A 19,586-nucleotide genomic window follows, 5' to 3' on the forward strand; every position below is an offset into this window, starting at 1 on the left:
CCAGTGCTGTTTTAGGTCCCTCCATTTCTGGGACTCTGGGATTCTGGCATTCCCACTCTTCAAGCTTGCAACTTTGGATCAAGTCCATACCACATGTAAACAGACACCCAGATTCTGAGTCTAAAATTGTCATTGACCAATAAGAACAGATTCTCAGGTGAAGCTACATAGAAATTAGCTCCACGTTTTCAACGGCTAGAGGCTACTGAAAAATGGATAGCTGAACCTAAGAAGAGGAAGGCGTTGAACAATGCCAAACTGCTTGAGGGAATCTAACTAGGCAGAAAGTGATGACAGCCTAGGGCAAAACGGGAAAGAAAGAGGAAAACCCCTTCCCAAAGCATCCTCTCAAATAAAACGGGCTTCGGATGCCCGAGACTCAGAACTCCTGAGCTGATTCAGTTTGGCTTCTCAAGATCAGAGGCCACCCCATCTCTCTGTCAGGAGAACAGATTCTCCTGGACACAGCAGAGGGGGCACCAAGCCCAGACTTTACGTCTGGCTAAACTGGAAGACAGACACAGAGGGCTGATTCCTGTGCTATTCATTTAAGTGAGAGAAAGTGGTAACTAAGGGTGGTAGGAAAGAAGCCAAGGAAAATAAATTTGACAGAGATTTATGAAGGAATAAACCTCATTTTTTTTAATCAGCAAAAGCAAAGTTATACATGGTAGTTGGAGAACTGTATAAAAGGTTTGAAACTCATATGGGAGGTTCTTATTACCTATTGTCCCCAAAGAAATGGACCAACAAAATGACCTTTGTGACTGACCACATGGCAGTAACATTGACTTGCCACACCCCAGGGACAGGTCTAGAGGTGGCCTCTCCTCCGTGGAAGGAGCAAAGATCACAGGCGCCTACCCTATGATTAAACGCACCTGACGGATGAAGCTATGCAAATGATGGAGCGATTACAAATGTTACAGCCACAAAAGAAAAACAAATGACAGAAAGACTATCCAACACAGACTTGAAGACACAGCCTGGTTCAGATAAATGGGTCTTATATTCCTGCAGCTGGATTTGCAAAAGGATTTTAATGTGTACGTTTTAAGTGAAAACCTGGAAATCGGCCTGACAGAAATCCTGGTAACACAACCACACCCCTGAGACTATACCATCCTGAAGTGTGGAGGAAATTAGCAAATTGAATCATGTAATAAGGCAATTTCATTCTTTTTTTATGTGGGCTTAAAAAAAAAAAAATTAATTTCATGATCAATTTAAAATGAGGGTTTATAATAAGTCCCTGAAATTTTATACAAATTATTATAAGCACATGTATGTGCTTCCCAGCCCTCCCCCCGCATAGTGAGATTTCATAGTTTTCAACAGAATTTATCAATAGAGTTCATCCAAAAATGAGTGACAATCCCGGGTGGTAGTGGGACAGGAGCTGTTGAGCCACTATGGGCAAAAGATATTATTAGGGGGTCGGCGTTTTTGGCAGTGGAGATAACCAAAGAGAGGTAATCCTGTGAATGTGGAGAAACTATGGTGGTGGCTACCAGTTAATTTTAAATGTTTTTGTTTTTGTCTTAAGTAGACTCCACGCCAGGCGGGGCTTGAACTCACAACCCTGAGGCCAAGACCTGACCTGAGATCAACGTCAGACACTTACCCAACTTAGCCACCCAGGCACCCAATTTGGTTAATTTTATTAACTAGTCACTCAGCATCGAATTACCAGAGGAATGGGAGTTCAGCTAAACCAGAGAGGACTACTGACGGCAAAGAGATTTGGGTGAGGGCCATGCCAGAAATACAGTTTATGATTCAGGAGGACATGATTTGTACAAATTAAAATGCTGGTGAGTAGAATCTAGAAATGTCTTCCCATGGCGGAACAGAATGAAAGCCCTAACATTGATTTAAATCAGTCTTTTCCCTGTAGCCACCTAGGATATCAATGAAAATACTTCTTATCCTCAAGACACCTCATAGGCAACCAATCAGTGATGATAATGGTGGAGGTCATGCCACTGATGTCATTTATTTAAAGAGTAGGTGGTCGATTATTTTCACCTATCGCATGTCTTCCCACCCCAACCAAATCTTATCCACGACAAATACCTCTGTCATAGAGCCTTCCTGGAGAGTCACGGAATTAAAGAGCATTAATATGGGAATGAATGTTACAAGTCATTGACTCCAATGTTCCTATTTTAATCAATGTGGAAAGAGATCCAGTGAATTTTCTCAAGGTTAAAGGCAGAGCTGGACTTTCACATCCCTGCTCCCTTTTCTGCCTCTCTCTGACAGCCATGGTCTTTACATTTCACTTGGAAATCACCCACTTTCTGCTTTGTGCACCTTTTCCACTAAGCAGGTGTTTCGGTCTTTTGCTTTCATCCACCTTTCATCTCATCCTGTGTTAAGGTTAAGCCTTTTTCTCAACTTTTAGATTAAATCCTCTGAGGGCTTTGCTCAGAGCGTTAACTGCACTCACTTGATTCATTCCCAGCTCCTGAGGGACACTGCCAAACTCACAGAGTATCTGTGCTTATTAAGAATGAATTATTCAGACTTTCAGATCTTCAGGTACATTCCTGTTAGCATGAATTACTAAACTGCTTGTTTGCCAATAATGTTGCACTAGAAATGTAGATGTGAAAGCATAGTGTTTGATTCCAATAAGGTCAAACATAGGCAGCATGATTTTTCTCTTTAGCAAACAAACAAAAAAGGCCGAAACCTTTTTTAAAAATCTTCCTGGCACTATTCGTAGCTGCTACAGTTACAAACTGTCCACATGCGGCATACACATCTTTCCCCTTCTTCCAAGCAAAGCTCCTCACTACCCCCACCCCCCCACCAAACCTCCCCCCCGCACCGTGCTTAACTAAAAAAAAATTACGAAAGATGCCAAGTGTTGCAACCTTTTCTGTTTAAGATTCCTTTTTGTTTCCTTCCATTATGAATGCAACTGTTACCTCCCAACAGCATGGCTTGCTGGACCAGACACCTAGACAGAGAGTACTCTGGCTCAGATGGGCACCATGTCCAGTGTTCCCAGACACCAAAAGTCTATCACCCAACACCTGGATATTTTTACTGAAAGCTCATGAACATTCATTCATTGTTTTTCAACAAATAATTACCATGCAGATTACTTTTATTTTCTTTGAAGAGTTTAAAACTAGCATCAGTGGGTAGAAATGACAATTAAAGAGGGCACGTACTGAATGGAGCACTGGGTGTTACACGCAAACAATGAATCATGGAACACTACATCAAAAACTAATGATATAATGTATGGTGATTAACATAACATAATAAAATAAAAAAAATTAGCTCAGTATAGGAAGGACTTCTCAGAATTCAGAACTGTCAAAAAACTAAATAGTCCTGTTCACACACAACCAAATTGAGGGATGTTCTGCAAAACCGCCTGTCTGGTCTCTTTAAAAATGTCAATGTAGGAAAACAAAAAGGAAAATAAGCAGAGAAATTATTCTGGAGCAAAGGAAATAATATCAACTGGATTAACTACAGACTACATTAAAGGAAATACAAGGCAAAATATTTTATCAAATCCTGTTTTGACAAAAAACAGCTACAGAGAACATTGTTGGGAAAATTGGAGAATTCTGAGTGCAGAAATACAGTCCACATTATATCTAATGATACAGAAATGAATCGCCATTACATTTTCTAATGCTAGTAATGAGCATTTTGGTTGCCCAAGGTCGTGAGACGAGGGAGGATTAGAACTTCACAGCTTGGGGCGCCTGGGTGGCTCAGTTGGTTGAGCGACTGCCTTCAGCTCAGGTCATGATCCTGGAGTCCCGGGATCGAGTCCCACATCAGGCTCCCTGCTCAGCAGGGAGTCTGCTTCTCCCTCTGACCCTCCCCCCTCTCATGTGCTCTCTCTCTCTGTCTCATTCTCTCTCTCAAATAAATAAATAAAATCTTAAAAAAAAAAAAAAAAAAAACTTCACAGCTTGGCTCCCAAGCCATTTTAAGTTTCCTGTCACTAAAGGTGTTTAAACAAAGACTGACAAAGACTGTCAATCACCTGGTCGTGATTATTAGGTCAGTTTCTAGATATGAGTGAGGGTGGAGGTAAGGGTCTGGGCTCTTCAAACATGTTAATTTGTGAAGAAAAAAAAAAAACCCGAAAAATTTTTCCAAGTTTAAGAAAACTAAGAGACCAGATGAGCCCTTAAGCAGGTGAATCAGATGAGCTTACGGCCCCGAAACAGGGGCTGCTCTAGAGGGAAGAGGTCACACAGCCTTCAAAGGTCTGCTAGCGCAAACCCCTACCTGGAGTGATTCAAATCTTTGGGTATGAGTCACAAGGTGCAAGGGTTGTTCTAGAAATCAAGGAAAACTGCTGGTGCTAGAAAGAACTCCCTAAACGTATAAATCCCTTTCCTTGACCAAAATGACTGAGGAGTCCTTCATACGACCCCAGATTCCTCAGGTTAATTAAGAGTTACATGGACAGTGTCTCACCCCACTTTGGACACCACTCTCCCCCTTTTTTTTTTTTTTTTTGAGAGAGAGAGAGAGAGAGAGAGCGCATGTGCCCATGAGCAGGAGGAGGGGCAGAGGGAGAGGGAGAGAAGCAGACATCCCCCTGCGCACTAAGCACAGAGCTCACTGATAGGGGGCTGGATCTCCTGAAGCTGAGATCATGACCTGAGCTGAAACCAAGAGTCGGACACTCAACTGATTGCGCCACCCAGACGCCCCTAAAAATGTTTTAAAATGCAAGTAAGATCCAACATCAAAGGAAAAATTAGAAGAGCAACATCCCCAGTATTTTTTACTTGATTTTGAAATACCAGTAAGTAAATTCTTTACATTTAAGCCTCCACTCCCGACTTCACATACTGAATCAACAGACTTGCTTGAAGATTAGGTTTTGTTTTAATTGCCTCAAATCTCAGCCACAAGCCTGTATGTAGTCTGGAAGCGTTCTGGCCTGCTTCCCACAGTGCCTCTGTGACTGGGTCTTAAGTTGACAGGAGTTTACTGATGTTCACCAGTTAATTATATGCACGCTAGACTCACATGGTTCCCAGCTATTACTTTGCCCTCAACCCCACCACCTCTCCTTTCTGGGTTTCCAAACTCTCTCAGAGAGGTGTCTCCCTCGGCACCAATTCAGCTCACCTCCTGAGGAAAAGCCCTGCTACGGGCTACCAGTTGTAGTGACCACTTTTGAAAAAATGTGGAGAAAGAAGGTGTGAGAGATGTCAACAAATATTTATTAAGGATCTTAAGTGCCAAGCATTAGGTCATGGACTTTTCTACATTAACTCATTTAATCTCTCAGTAGAGAATTCAAAGGAATGAAAACTATACTTTGCTTGGAAGGGACAATAAACTGAGCACTACACAACCTGGAAAAGAAAATGGTCTCTCATTTCAAGAGGGAAGGACTTCATGACTCCCGGAGAAGGTAATATCCCAAACGCCCTGGGCATACCATCTAAAACACTCAGTTCTGAGCCATGAGCACCTTTGCTGCTTCTCTTGTTTTGTCTCCCTGTGTTTGTCATCCTAATATGGTATCTCTCCATTTTCCTAATACTGTGGCTTGTCTCCAGACTCCCTTACGACTCTGGGGGCTGGAAGGGGGCTCTGTTCTCCCTGTCGCTCCCATACACTAAGTAGATGCTGTGCTCCTGATAGCTGTTCGATCAACACTTAAAGAAACTGCAGTCAGAGAAGGTCAGAGGAGGCTTTGGTGAAGAAGGTGAGAAGAGCAGTCTTGGAGGAGCACCCCTTGTGATTACCTCAGCAATAATTGCTTAATCGGAGCACTGCACTTAACTTAATTAGACTATTCGGTATATTCCAGGAGGCGGTTGTAACATCTCTCCTTGCTGCAAAGCTAAATAACTTTTCATGACTTAATTTAAAACATGTTCCTTAACTCAGAAGCTGCTTCTGTGCAGCCCTGAGTCTAAATGCAACGCATGAATTCCCCCAGGGACCTAGGCCTACTTTTAGAAAGGCTTGTGGAGTCCCGTAAGGATATTCTGAGACTTGTTCATGTTTTTATTTTGTGAGCCAGCTCTAGATGAATGCCTTTTCCCCCCTGCACTCCTTTACATTTCCTAGAGGGCATGTGGCTTTAACCTAGAATAGGTTAACCACTCCTCAATCTCAGGTTTGGGGAAACCGGAAGCTGTTAGGTTGGAATCACATGTAATTCTCCTAAGGACTATAATTAAACATACTTATAAAAATACATTGATAACAGTATGTCATAAACATTGTATAGTTCTTTGACAGCTGTCAAAGATTTCAAAACAAAAATTGTAAATATGGGCTTGGATTTACTGACATATTTTATTCATTTATCTTAGCCCTTGAGATTTGGAATATTTCTTTTCCTAGGAATTATAAGTGGGGGCAGGTAGAACTATGACAAACTAGAACTGATTTGTTTCTAATACACATTTTCTTTTTTTTTCCCTAAGACTTTATTTAAATTCCAGTTAGTTAACATATAGTGTAGTATTGGTATCAGGAGTAGAATTCAGTGATATACATACTAACACCCAGTCCTCATCACAACATGTGCCCTCCTTAATGCCCATCACCCAATTACCCCATCCTCCCACCCCATCCCCTCCAGCAACCCTCAGTTTGTTCTCTATAGTTAAGAGTCTCTTATGGTTTTGCCTCCCTCTCTGTTTATCTTATTTTATTTTTCTTTCCCTTCCCCTATGTTCATGTTTTGTTTCTTAAATTCCACATGAGTGAAATCATATGGTATATGTCTCTCTCTGACTTATTGTGCTTAGCATAATATCCTCTAGTTCCATCCATGTTGTTGCGAATGGCAAGATTTCATTCTTTTTGATGGCTGAGTAGAATTCCATAGTATGTATATATATATATATACTACCTCTTCTTTATCCATTCATCAGTCAATGAACATTTGGGCTCTTTCCATATTTTGGCTATTGTTGATAATGCTGCTATAAACATCGGGGTGCATGTGCCCCTTCGAATCAGTATTTTTGTATCCTTTGGATAAATACCTAGTAGTGCAATTGCTGGGTCGTAGGGTAGTTCTATTTTTAACTTTTTAAGGAACCTCCATACTGCCACCTCCAGAGTGGCTGCATCAGTTTGCGTTCCCACCAACAGTCTAATATGCATTTTCTTCTGGTTATAAAAGCAAAATATTAATTTGTCCATTCATTCATTCAATAAATTCTTATTGAGCACCTACTGTGTGCCAGGCATTGTGCGAGTGGAGGATACTATGGTGAACAATAATAGACATGTCCCTGATCTGTGGAGCTTGGAATCAGTTATATTTGAACTGAAATCAAGAGAGGAGGAAGTAACTGGGGGATGGAGAGTGAGTATATGAAAGGGACAAGAAGTACATTTCAGGGAAAGTTAATAATATGAACAAAAGCCTTATGGCATTTCATCAAGATGGCAGTAGACTAGATGCAGAAATCTCCACTATTATTCAAAATAAAACTGAAACATATATATTGTTCCATGTTAAAGACATAGCTGAACTCAAAAGAAACAGATATCCTCATATGCCAGAAATGAAGAAGGAACATATAACCATGAAGATATGCAGTTTTTAAAACCATGCAGTCCTTAGGAGAAACCGGACCACTTAAGGGTTGGTATGTTCATACCTTTGTGAGACAGGAATTTAAGCCTTAAGCCCCACATACATCAAGGAGGAGGAATGGGCATTCTACCAGCAGACTGTCCAAAATGTGCTGAAAAGCTATATACATTGCCTAAAATCTTCTTCAGCATGAACAAGGTTGCAGGAAAAAGTGGACTTTCTCAGGTTCTCAGAAAGATTCTGACAGCCACTCCCACACCCACACTGTGAGATTTAAATTTTGGGTCTGTAACCATGCACCAATGCAGAATCAACCACCTTTCCCTTACCCATGCAGTATGGGAATCTGGAGGGGAGAAACTGGTGTCAAAAGTGATTTGGAAGTAGTGAACTCAGTAGGACTTGCGCAAGGGAAGTGGTGAGCCTTGTCATCAAGAGACCGCTGCAACTCAGGGCATGGACAGGACTTCCTCTAAAGATAACTCCTCCTGGGGCGCCTGGGTGGCTCAGTTGGTTAAGCGTCTGACTCTTGAGTTCTGCTCAGGTCATGATCTCAGGGTCATGAGATCGAGCCCCATGTCAGGCTCTGCACTGGGTGTGAAGCCCTGCTTAGGATTCTTTCTCTCCCTCTGCCCTTCCCTGTACTCTTGCTCGTTCTCTTGTTCTCTCTCTTTCTCTCAAAAAATAAGTAAATAAATAAAGATAACTCCTCCTGAAGTTGAGCTTGTAGACATAACTTATAAAACACAGGAAGAAATACAAAGCAAAAAGGGAAAGTCCAAAGACCCCAAAGTAGGAGAATTTATGCTTAATAGTGAGTATTGTTAAGTAGATTTTCAAGTGAATATTTTAACTGCACAAAGAGGAAGACAGAAATGTAAATAAAACCTTTCAAAAGGTACAGAATAAATAAGAATAGGCTGATCTGAAAATGAACCAACTAGAAACTTCCAAAAGGTACAGTAGGGGAGATAGAAAGACTCAACAAACAGGCTAAACAATAGACTAGACCCAGGTGAAGAAATCATGCATGAACTGGAACATGATCTGTGTAAATCCCCTAGAACACAGCATGGACAGAAAAAGAGGTAGAAAATATGAAAAAGAATTTAGGAATATGACAGCTAGATTGAAAATCTCTAACATATGTTTAATAGATGCTTTAGAATGAAGGAGTTAAATTCCTTATATCAGTGAGATCATATGATAATTGTCTTTCTCTGATTGACTTATTTCGCTCAGCATAATACCCTTTAGTTCCATCCACATCATAAGGGAAGGGAGGGAAAAATGAAACAAGACGAAACCAGAGAGGGACACAAACCATAAGAGACTCTTAATCTCAGGAAACAAACTGAGGGTTGCTGGAGTGGAGGTGGATGGGAGGGATGGGGTGGCTGGGTGATGGACACTGGGAGGGTATGTGCTATGGTGAGTGCTGTGAATTGTGTAAGACTGATGAATCACAGACTTCTACCTCTGAAACAAATAATACATTATGTGCTAATAAAAAAAATAAAGAATGAAAGAGTTAAGAGACTAGGGAAGAGAAACCTTTAAGAATTTTCCAGATTTGAAGAAAGTTAGGGGATGTCAGAGGAAAATACATAAAACTGAATGAAATAAATAAAATAGAAGCTTATCTACTGCCGAACATCAAGAATAAACAGAAAATCTTGGGTTACAAGAGAGAAAAGATAGGTTTCCTGAAAAGAAGCAACAGTAAGACTGACAGAACACTTTTCTTCACCAACCAGGTGTGCCAGAGACAATGGCTGAATGTCTGAAAAATGATGAAGAAAAATAATTGTCAGTCTAGAATTCTATATCCAGCTTAACCATACTCCAAGAATTTGGAGGAAATGAAAGCATTTTCACACATACAAAGATAAGAACATAACTTTCCAGAGACCTTCATTGATAAAACTTACTGAAGGATACGCTTCAACAAAAAGAAAATGAGTAAGCTACACAAAGCCCAGGTGAACCAAAAAAATGACAAAGAAAGGAAGGAAGAAAGGAAGGAAAGAAGGAAGGAAGAAAGGAAGGAAGGAAGGAAGGAAGGAAGGAAGGAAGGAAGGAAGGAAGGAAGGAAGGTTAGCTAGTTATTATCATAAGTTGGTAGGGAAATAAAATTAAAACAAAATCTCCTCCCAACCTAGAAAACCTCTCCATAAAGATAGAAGAGAAAGAAAAAAATTATTGAATAAGCATTAAACAAGAATATGATGCTGATCACAGGCAATAAGCTAGAGGTTTCAAAGAAGAAAATCTTACCTTTTTATGTACCTAAATAGATATAGCCCATTGTATTCCTGTTTGCAAGATAAAATTGCTAAGTTTTTTTTGTCTTTATGATTGTAAATACACTTTGTCATTTGGAGTCAGGGGACAGCTGAAGTCAGGCCCACCTTCTCCCCAGTTACCAGCACCTGGATTCCAGAGGCACTTCTGTCTTTGAAAGCCTTTCTGGTAATTCCAAAGTCATACCTGGAAGTGATTAGCCTCTCCCCTTGCTCAAAAAGCCATTCAAGTTTAAAAGTTCAAATCTGTATGTTCAACTAATGTTCAAAACAGTTAAGATTAGTAGTCAGGAGATGAGGGTCCTTGTCCTGACTATGTGGGCTAATGAGCTGTGAGGACTCCTGCAAGTCATTTCATCTTGCTGGTGTGAATGCAAAATGAGGGAGTGAGGCTAAATGAGTTCACAGATCCCTTAACTGTCAGTCTGTGTGCCTCTATTTAGGACAAGCTCTATTTGGCTGTGTGTGATGGACTCCTTTTCCTGTTCTTGAAGAGCTTTGGAGTTAGTTCCGTCCTGGAGAACAGAGCTCCTTTCAGGCTCAATGCAAATAATAACCATGAGAGAGAATAAATGAGCAGCTGCCATCTATTCACCCCACTGGGCGGGGGCCAAGCATTGAGGAGGCAAGGTCACAGACTCTAGCCTGACGCCAGAAGAAGACGCTGAGGTTTGCAGCGAAAAATCACTAGTGCATCAAACCGCAAAAGTCAGTGTCTTAAAACAATGACCATTTTATTTGCCCCCAACCCTGTGGGTCTACACTGGGCCCAGAGTTAGCTAAAAGGTTCATCTGCTGGTCTGCCTGGTGTCTCATGCGGCTGCAGCCATCGAAGAGCTCCCCTGGGCTGGGTGACCCAAGACAGCAGAAGTAGCATGTCTGAAATTTGGTGTTGTCTGCTGGGGTGGTGTGTGTGTCCCCAACCAGCTAATCAAAGCTTTTTTGTTGGAAAGCAGTGTTCCTAGAGGGTAAGAGCACAAACGCCTCACAGGGCCTCTGGAGGCATTACCTTGAATGTTGAACTTCGCACATCATCCCCTGCACTCTACCCATCAAGCAAGCCACAGGCCTGCCCAGATTCAAGGGGGAGGAGAAACAGACTCCACCAATGGCCAGGAGGAGTGGCAGAGTCACACTGCAAGGGGAAGTGAATGAGGGCAAGGGAGGGATATTGTAACCGTCCTTATAAACTAATGTTCACACTAATCACAGGCAGCATCTCTAGCCCAGCATGAAGCAGGCATCCAGTAAACACTTGTTTAAAGGATGTATGTCCTTAGTTGCAAAGGCTATGGGTCCTTCTTTCTCCTAGGAGAAAGTAACAGTGATATAGATTAGATGTCTTCCTGGTGGAGAATCAGTTGAATCACTGCTGAGTACAAATTCTAGTGTACATGACTGGGGGGAGTCGGTATATTTTTTCTTTGGCTTGCAATGGGATTGTCATTTCCCTTTGTTCTGTGGATATAACACATACTGACATGGAATGTTGACCCTATAAGAAACCCTGTATAATGATAGTTACACTTCCATAAGAAAAATATTACAGGTCGGATTTGATTACCAGATTCACCCATGGCAAATAAGATATGTATTGTTCTCTTTACTACTGTCTTAGCTTCATAAGTGAAAAAACTATCCAATCAACTCAACCAAATTCAACAAATATGTATTTAATGCCTAATTATTGCCAGGAATATAGTGTATGTGCCTCCTCCCCCATGTTTGACCCCTCCCAGCCCAGGTTTCATTAGATCTGGAGGTATAGAATGTTTCCTACTGTTCTTACTGTTGCAGCCTCAAGAATGACATCCAAGAGAATGGGCTGTCCCAGCTACCCCATCTTCAAAATGAAAAGTTATGAGCATACTTGTAGTATGTTTTCATTTACATATGCTATTCTTTCTGAATGAAATGCCTTTTTCCTCTTTTCTCTCATTCCAGTGGTTCCTCCTCCGAAACAACACTCTACCCCAGCCAGGTGGTTGGTCATCCATCCTCCAGGCTCTTCATTAACCTGGATATAGCTCATTTGTGCACCCATCATACCTACTGTACTGTTGGTGTATGTGTCCATCTCTTCTAGGACTTTGAGCCTCCTGAGAACACACAGTCTCTTACTTATCTCTATAACTTTATGCAAATACTTGATAACTGTTAGATAAATGATTCCAGAAATGGGCAAAAGAAGGAAAAAAGGAATACTAAGTTAAAGAGCAGTAGAGAACCTGAGCTAACATTCTGGGGCCCACAGTGCAAGTTGACCTGTAACTCTCATTCAAAACAACAGAACTCATTCCCCTTTGTTTCTGCCTCCTTCATTCTTCTTCCTCTAATATGAAGCAAATTTAAAACTCTGTAGTCAGTTTTTGTATGTTACTCTCAAGGGATTCTAGATAATGACTTTTTATAAGAAGAAAGATCCCAAGGGGCGCCTGGGTGGCTCAGTCAGTTAAGCGGCTGCCTTTGGCTCAGGTCATGATCTCAGCGTCCTGGGATCAAGTCCCACATCGGTCTCCCTGCTCAGTGGGGATCCTGCTTCTCCCTTTGCCTTCTGCTCCCCCTGCTTGTGCTCTCTCTCTGTATCAAATAAATAAAATCTTAAAAAAAGAAGAGAGATCCCTGTTATTTACTTTGCATGATTTTTTTAACCAAAAGATTATATTTCATGTTTAAATGCCTAAATTATCTCTTCATATGCCACATAGCAATGTTATTTCTTATTTTGACAGTAGCTGTTGGGTTTACTTCAATAAAAATGGGACATAACTGCACTGGAAACGTAGTAAGCATTCTGGTGAGGTTGGTTTTAATCAGGTACAAAATAGCTAGGGAGGGTTGTGCTAAGTCATGCTTCTACCATGTTGCTGCAGCTCTGCTGGATGAAAGGCAGCTGGAGAAATCATGTTTAGTTTCTTAAAGTGGCAGCCGCAAGGCACAAAACTTAAGTAACTGACTCTGGTTTAGCCATAGCCTTACCATGAATGTGTGCCACCAGAGCTGGGGTAATCAAAGAATCCAGTCAAACAACCAAAAGTGTAATAAATCCCCAATGATATAATTTTGTTTAAAGTAATAATATGGTAGCATTAGGAGATAATGTCTTTAATAGTCTAACAATGAAAGTCCATGAAATTCTAGAAGGCAGATTTTACTATATCCCTGTTTATGACATCATCCTCAAACATGACTGATACACACAGAATAAATTAGATACCTAACTAATACTCATAGCTGAGATAGGAGTATATGAGTCAGAAACTGTATGGAACCTAAGTCCAACAATTGCAGCTAATTAAATCATAAAACTTAGACCAGAATTTTTTGGGTGCCCTAAGATCTTATATTACTGAGGACGTGCATGAATGAAATACAATGAAAAAGACCCAAAAAAGTGGAACAAAATGAAAGGAAACAGCAAAGTTTCAAAGAATTACTCACCAAAGAGAATCCTTCTGTGATTTTCCTAAGCAATTATTCTTCTTCATTCAACTTGATCTCTCCTAGTATGATAATAAACATGCCAGGAATTAGTTAGAATGATGGTTCTCCAGCCTCACTCATTATCTGAGTTACCTAGACTGTTTTTTAAATATATGTATTCCCATTCCCATTTCAGACTCTCTGAATAAGAATCTGGAATCTCCCAGGAGTCTGTATTTTTCAATCCCCCCAGGTAATTCTCTTTTTTTAAATTAATTTTTTAAATTTAAATTCAATTAGCCAACATATAGTACTTCATTAGTTTCAGATATAGATTTCAATAATTCATCAGTTGCAAATAACACCCAAATTTTAGTTAGTTAACATATAGTGCAATATTGGTTTCAGGAGCAGAATTCAGTGATTCATCACTTACATACAACACCAGTGCTCATCACAAGTGCCCTCTTTAATACCCATCACCCACCTAGCCCATTCCCCACCCACCTCCCTCCATCAACCTAAGTTTATTCTCTATTGTTAAGAGTCTCTTATGGCTTGCTTCCCTCTCTTCCCACCCCCATCCCATATGTTCATCTGTTTTCTTTCTTAAATTCCACATATGGGTGAGATCATATGGTATTTGTCTTTCTCTGACTTATTTCACTTAACATAATACATTCAAGTTCCCTGCATGTCATTGCAAAAGGCAAGATTTCATTCTTTTTGATGGTGGAGTAATATTCTATTCTACATATATATATATATACTATTATATAAATACACACACACACACCATATCTTCTTTAGCCATTCATCAGTCGATGGACATTTGGGCTCTTTCCATAGTTTGGCTACTGTTGATGATGCTTCTATAAACATCTGGGTGCATGTACCCCTTCAAATCTGTATTTTTGTATCCTTTGGGTAAATGCCTAGTAGTGCAATTGCTGGGTCACAGAGTAATTCCATTTTTAACTTTTTGAGGAACCTCCATACCGTTGTCCAGAGTGGCTGCACCAGTTTGCATTCCCACCAACAGTGCAAGAGGTTCCCCTTTCTCTGCATCCTTGCCAAAACCTGTTGTTTCTTGTGTTGTTAATTTAGCCATCCTGACAGGTGTGAAGTGGTATCTCATCATGGTTTTGATTTGTATTTCCCTGATGATGAGTGATGTTGAACAGCTTTTCATGTGTCTGTTAGCCATCTGTATGTCTTCTTTGGAAAAGTGTCTATTCATATCTTCTGCCCATTTCTTAACTGGATTATTGTTTTTTGGGTGTTGAGTTTGAATAAGTTCTTTATAGATTGTGGATACTAACCCTTTATCAGATATGTCATTTGCAAATATCTTCTCCCATTCCACAGGCTGCCTTTTAGTTTTGTTTTGTTTTTTGTTTTGGGGGTTTTTTGGGGTTTTTTTTTAAAGATTTTATTGATTTATTTAACAGAGACACAGCAGAGAGGGAACACAAGCAGGGGGAGTGGGAGAGGGAGAAGCAGGCTTCCTGCATAGCAGGAGCCCAATGCGAGGCTCAATCCCAGGACCCTGGGATCATGACCTGAGCCGAAGGCAGACACTTAACGACTGAGCCACCCAGGCGCCCTGCCTTTTAGTTTTGTTGATTGTTTCCTTTGCTGTGCAGAAGCTTTTTATGTTGATGAGGTCCCAATAGTTCATTTTTACTTTTGTTTCCCTTGCCTCTGGCAACATGTCTAGTAAGAATTTGCTACAGCTGAGGTCAAAGATGTTGCTGCCTGTGTTCTCATCTAGTATTTTGATGGTTTCCTGTCTTACGTATAGGTCTTTCATCCGTTTTAGAATTTATTTTTGTGTATGGTGTAAGAGAGTGGTCCAGTTTCTTCTGCATGTTGCTGTCCAGTTTTCCCAACACCATTTGTTGAAGACTGTCTTTTTTCCATTGGATATTCTTTCCTGCTCTGTCAAACATTAGTTGACCATGGAGTTGTGGGTCCATTTCTGGGTTTTCTGTTCTGTTCCACTGATCTATGTGTCTGCTTTTGTGCCAGTACCATACTGTCTTGATGATGACAGCTTTGTAATAGAGCTTGAAGTCTGGAACTGTGATGCCTCCAGGTTTGTTTTTCTTTTTCAGGATCACTTTGGCTATTCAGGGTCTTTTGTGGTTCCATCCAAATTTAAGATTGTTTGTTCTAGCTCTGTAAAAAATGCTGGTGGTATTTTGATAGGAATTACACTGAGTGTGTAGATTGCTTTGGGTAGTATAGACTTTTTAACAATGTCTGTTCTTCTAATTCATGAGCATAGAATGCTTTTCCATTTCTTTGTGCCCTGTCCAATTTCTTTCATAAGTGGTCTATAACTTTAAGAGTACAGGTCTTTTACCTCTTTAGTTAGGTTTATTCCTAGGTATCTTACTGGTTTTTGTGCAATTGCAAATAGGATCGATTCCTTGATTTCTTTTTCTGCTGTTTCATTACTGGTGTATAGAAATGCAACAGATTTCTGCACATTGATTTTATATTCTGCTACTTTGCTGAATTCATGTATTAGTTCTAGCAATTATTTAGTGGAGTCTTGGGTTTTCCACATAGAGTATAATGTCATCTGCAAATAGTGAAAGTTTGACTTCTTCCTTGCCAATTTGGATGCTTTTTATTTCGCTTTGTTGTCTGATTACCGAGGCCGAGATTTCCAGTAATATATTAAATAGTAATGGTGAGAGTAAGACAAGATATCCTTGTCTTATTCCTGACCATAGGGGAAAGGCTCTCAGTTTTTCCCCATTGAAGATGATAGTAGCTGTGGGTCTTTCATATATGACCTTTATGATGTTGAGGTATGTTCCATCTATCCCTACTTTGTTGGGGGGGTTTTATCAAGAATGGATGCTGTATTTTGTTAAATGCTTTTTCTGCATCTATTGACATGATCATATGGTTCTTAACCTTTCTTTTAAAAATATGGTGTATCACACTGATTGATTTGCGAATACTGAACCACCCCTGCAGCCCAGGAATAAATCCCACTTGATCACAGTGAATAATTCTTTTAATGTACTATTGAATTCAATTTGCTAATATTTTTTTGAGAGTTTTTGTAGCCATGTCCATCAGGGATATTGGCCTGTAATCTTCCTTTTTAGTGGGGTCTTTGTCTGGTTTTGGAATCAAGGTAATGCTGGCCTCATAGAATGAGTTTGGAAGTTTTCCTCCCATTTCTACTTTTTGGAACAGTTTGAGAAGAATAGGTATTAACTCTAGCTCCTTTAGATGTAAAGTTAGATTGTGTATTTGAGACTTTTCTTGCTTCTTGAGGTAGGCCTCCCCAGGTAATTCTCATGACCAGCCACCCTTAGCAATCTTTGCTTTAAACCAGTAATTAAAAAACCAAAACAAAAAAACTTCACCAAACTTAAAGGCATATGGTTATGGGCTGAACTGTGTTCTCCCAAAATTCATATGTTGAAGTCCTAACCCCAGTATCTCAGAATGTGACTGTATTTAGAGATGGGGTCTTTAAAGAGGTAATTAAGTTAAAACAAGGTCATTAGGGTGGGTCTTAATCCAATATGACCATTGTGTTTGTAAGAAGAAATTAGAACACAGAGAGGTACAGAGGGAAGACCACGTGAAAACAGAGAGAAGATAGCCATCTACAAGCCAAGGAAAAAGGCCTCAGAAGAAACCAACCCTGCCAACACCTTGACCTCAGGATTCTAGCCTCCAGAACTATAAGAAAGTAAATTTCTGTTGGTTAAGCCACCTAGTCTTTAGTACTTTGTTACTGCAACCCTAAAAACTAATATGTGTACTAATATGTGTACTATTAATTTGTCAAGTGACAGACATGAATAACAAGAAGACATTGTAAAGGATGTCTTGCATAATGAAGAAACATTATGTTTCAACGGAAAAATAGTTCCACTAAAATGGCTAATTAATTGTTAAGTTTCAGTTCTATTCAACTTCAATAGGAAGAAAAGTTGCTGAGGGAGAAGGGAAAGAAAAACGAGAGAAAAGAATCCAAAAGAGAACGGAAACAACAAAGAGCTAGTAAAATGGGAGAAATGGGGGACATTCAGGAAAATGCAAACTATAATCCTTAAGGATCGCACTATAATACAATGACATTATGACATTATTATGAAACACAGGAGAGGAACAGTGAATATGCATACCCAACAAACACCTGTAAAGATCATAGTGAAATTTGTCTCTGAGCCTTTCCTGGCCAGAGGGAAAAGTTTAATTTCCTTCTTTCATGTAGTCAACAACCATTTACAGTCTACCTACTGCATGCCAGGCACTCAGATACAGTCTGGCTATACAAAGATGATTAACACAGGAGCTGTGCCATATAAGAACATTAGTCTAGAAGAAAAGTTTCAGGCCTTCGTCAAGGTCTAATCCCAAGAAAACATGCTTAAATTTCCTTTAAGAGATCTTAGGTTCTTCAGTTCTTTATCTCTTTGTAGAGCTCCCAGAGTCCCAAGAAGGGATACTACAGCTAATTCTTGTCCCTAGGTATCCAGGGAGTGGGTATGTTCCCGATCCCTATGCCCACCTTGGGCTGTGATCAGGAAGAACCGTATTTCTCTGGCATCCTGACTCTAGCACAGAGCCAGGCACATAGTAGGTGCTCAATAAACATTGAATTAATTAATTCATTAATGGTTCAAACAATCAAACATCTCAATTCCCGGAACCCTTCTAGCAAGTCTGGTACACACCCACCCTCCCCTGTGCCTTAGAGCCTTTCCAGAAGTAGCTTTGCCTTAGATTTGCAGAGTCTCCTAGAAGTGGCCACCCAGGTAATGTTGAGGAAATATAATTAAAAACAAAATCTCCTCCCAACATAGAAAATTTCCCCACAAAGGGAAAAAAGAAAGAAAACAATTTCATTATTGAATTAGCATTCAACCAGAATGTGATGCTCATCACAGGCAATTCACTAAAGAGGTTGCAAAGACAGAATAAAGTCTTTCATATACCTAAATGGATACAATCCATTCCATCAGTTTTCAAGATAAAATTGCTAATTCTATCATATCTTTATGACTGAAGGTAAGGTTTGCCATTTCAAGTCAGGGGACAGTTGTAATTAGGCCCATCTTGTCCCAGGAAACCAGGACATAGGGTTTTACCTTCTTTGATGATTACATTTCAAAGAGATGGGTTCCAGGGGTCCCATGAGGGAACATTCCTAAGCTAACAAGAGGTTTATTTAGCATTTGAACTTACAGTAGCAAGGTGCCTCAGTCCCCATAGGAGCCTGTGCTCATGGAAGTCTCCTTTGGACTGGCCTGCCCACCTAAACAAGCACACAGAGGCAGCCCCAGGGACCGCAAGTGTTCTGTTAACCAAGTCTCCTGGCCATGGCACTGCACTCTAAGCCTAGTTCTTAAGGCAGAAATGTTAAACCTCTTTCTGAAAACCCATGTGGTAATAACATCTTTTGACCTTGAGCTGTAAGGAGCATCACACTTCAAACCCAGATTTTGAAATTACAGACTTATGCTAAAAGCCATGCTCCATCACCTACATTGTCTGATCTTGAGTTGATTGATTATTAATTTTTCCAAAACTCAATGTCCTCATCTATAAAATGGAGATAATGCCTTCCCACAGAGAGCACATAAAGAAGGGTTATTAATTACACTTACTACTCATATTGAAGCAAGAGAGTCCAGAGGCTTAGCGTGCACACTCTGAACCCGATGTCTGGCTTTCATCCCAGATCGACTTTAGGCAAAATGAGGTGTTTCATTCTTTAGTGTCCTCACAGATGAAGTGCTTAGAAGAGTGGCAAGCCCATATAAGAATGTCATAAATGTCAACCGATAGCTTTTACTTCCCATTAGTGTCACCAAGGTGCTGAAGCAGACCTTGCATCTCACTGCTCTCTGTCTTCTACCTGTCTCTTCACCTTCACCTCCCTCTGCCTTCGGGGAGTGGAGAAAAGTGTATTAGTGTGATGCTCCACCACTCTTTCAAGTCATCTTTTACATTTGTAATTAGGTAAAACCCCTTGAATTGCAATGTCTCTAGACAAATTATTACCTAGATTAAACCTGTGTAAATGCAAATGGAAATAATTTGAAAACATCAAGAAAGCACAAAATTTCAAATTGCTGTAGGAGAAGGTCTCTGGCTCTCATCTTTTCTAACACCTGTTGCCTTCCCTCTTTATCTTTCTTTCCTAGGCAGTTTCTGAATTTAAAAAGAGAAGCTTAGCCTTTTATGCTATTTGATACCTATTTAACAATTTTCATCACTTTCTTTTAAAGATTTTATTTATTTAATTGTCA

At 40.1% G+C, this 19,586-nt stretch overlaps 1 long non-coding RNA gene across 1 annotated transcript in view; it reads right to left on the reverse strand.

Moving 5' to 3' along the window:
- LOC118001231 overlaps positions 1-19,586 on the reverse strand; it is a 37,868-nt gene that overhangs the window by 11,786 nt on the left and 6,496 nt on the right. The window contains exon 3 of the long non-coding RNA XR_004676651.1: positions 13,312-13,373. This is a non-coding gene — a long non-coding RNA (uncharacterized LOC118001231). The remainder of the gene's footprint in view (positions 1-13,311; positions 13,374-19,586) is intronic.

This window comes from Mirounga leonina, unplaced genomic scaffold, assembly GCF_011800145.1.
Source record: "Mirounga leonina isolate KUSES-001 unplaced genomic scaffold, KU_Mleo_1.0 Mir_53, whole genome shotgun sequence".
NCBI lineage: Eukaryota > Metazoa > Chordata > Mammalia > Carnivora > Phocidae > Mirounga > Mirounga leonina.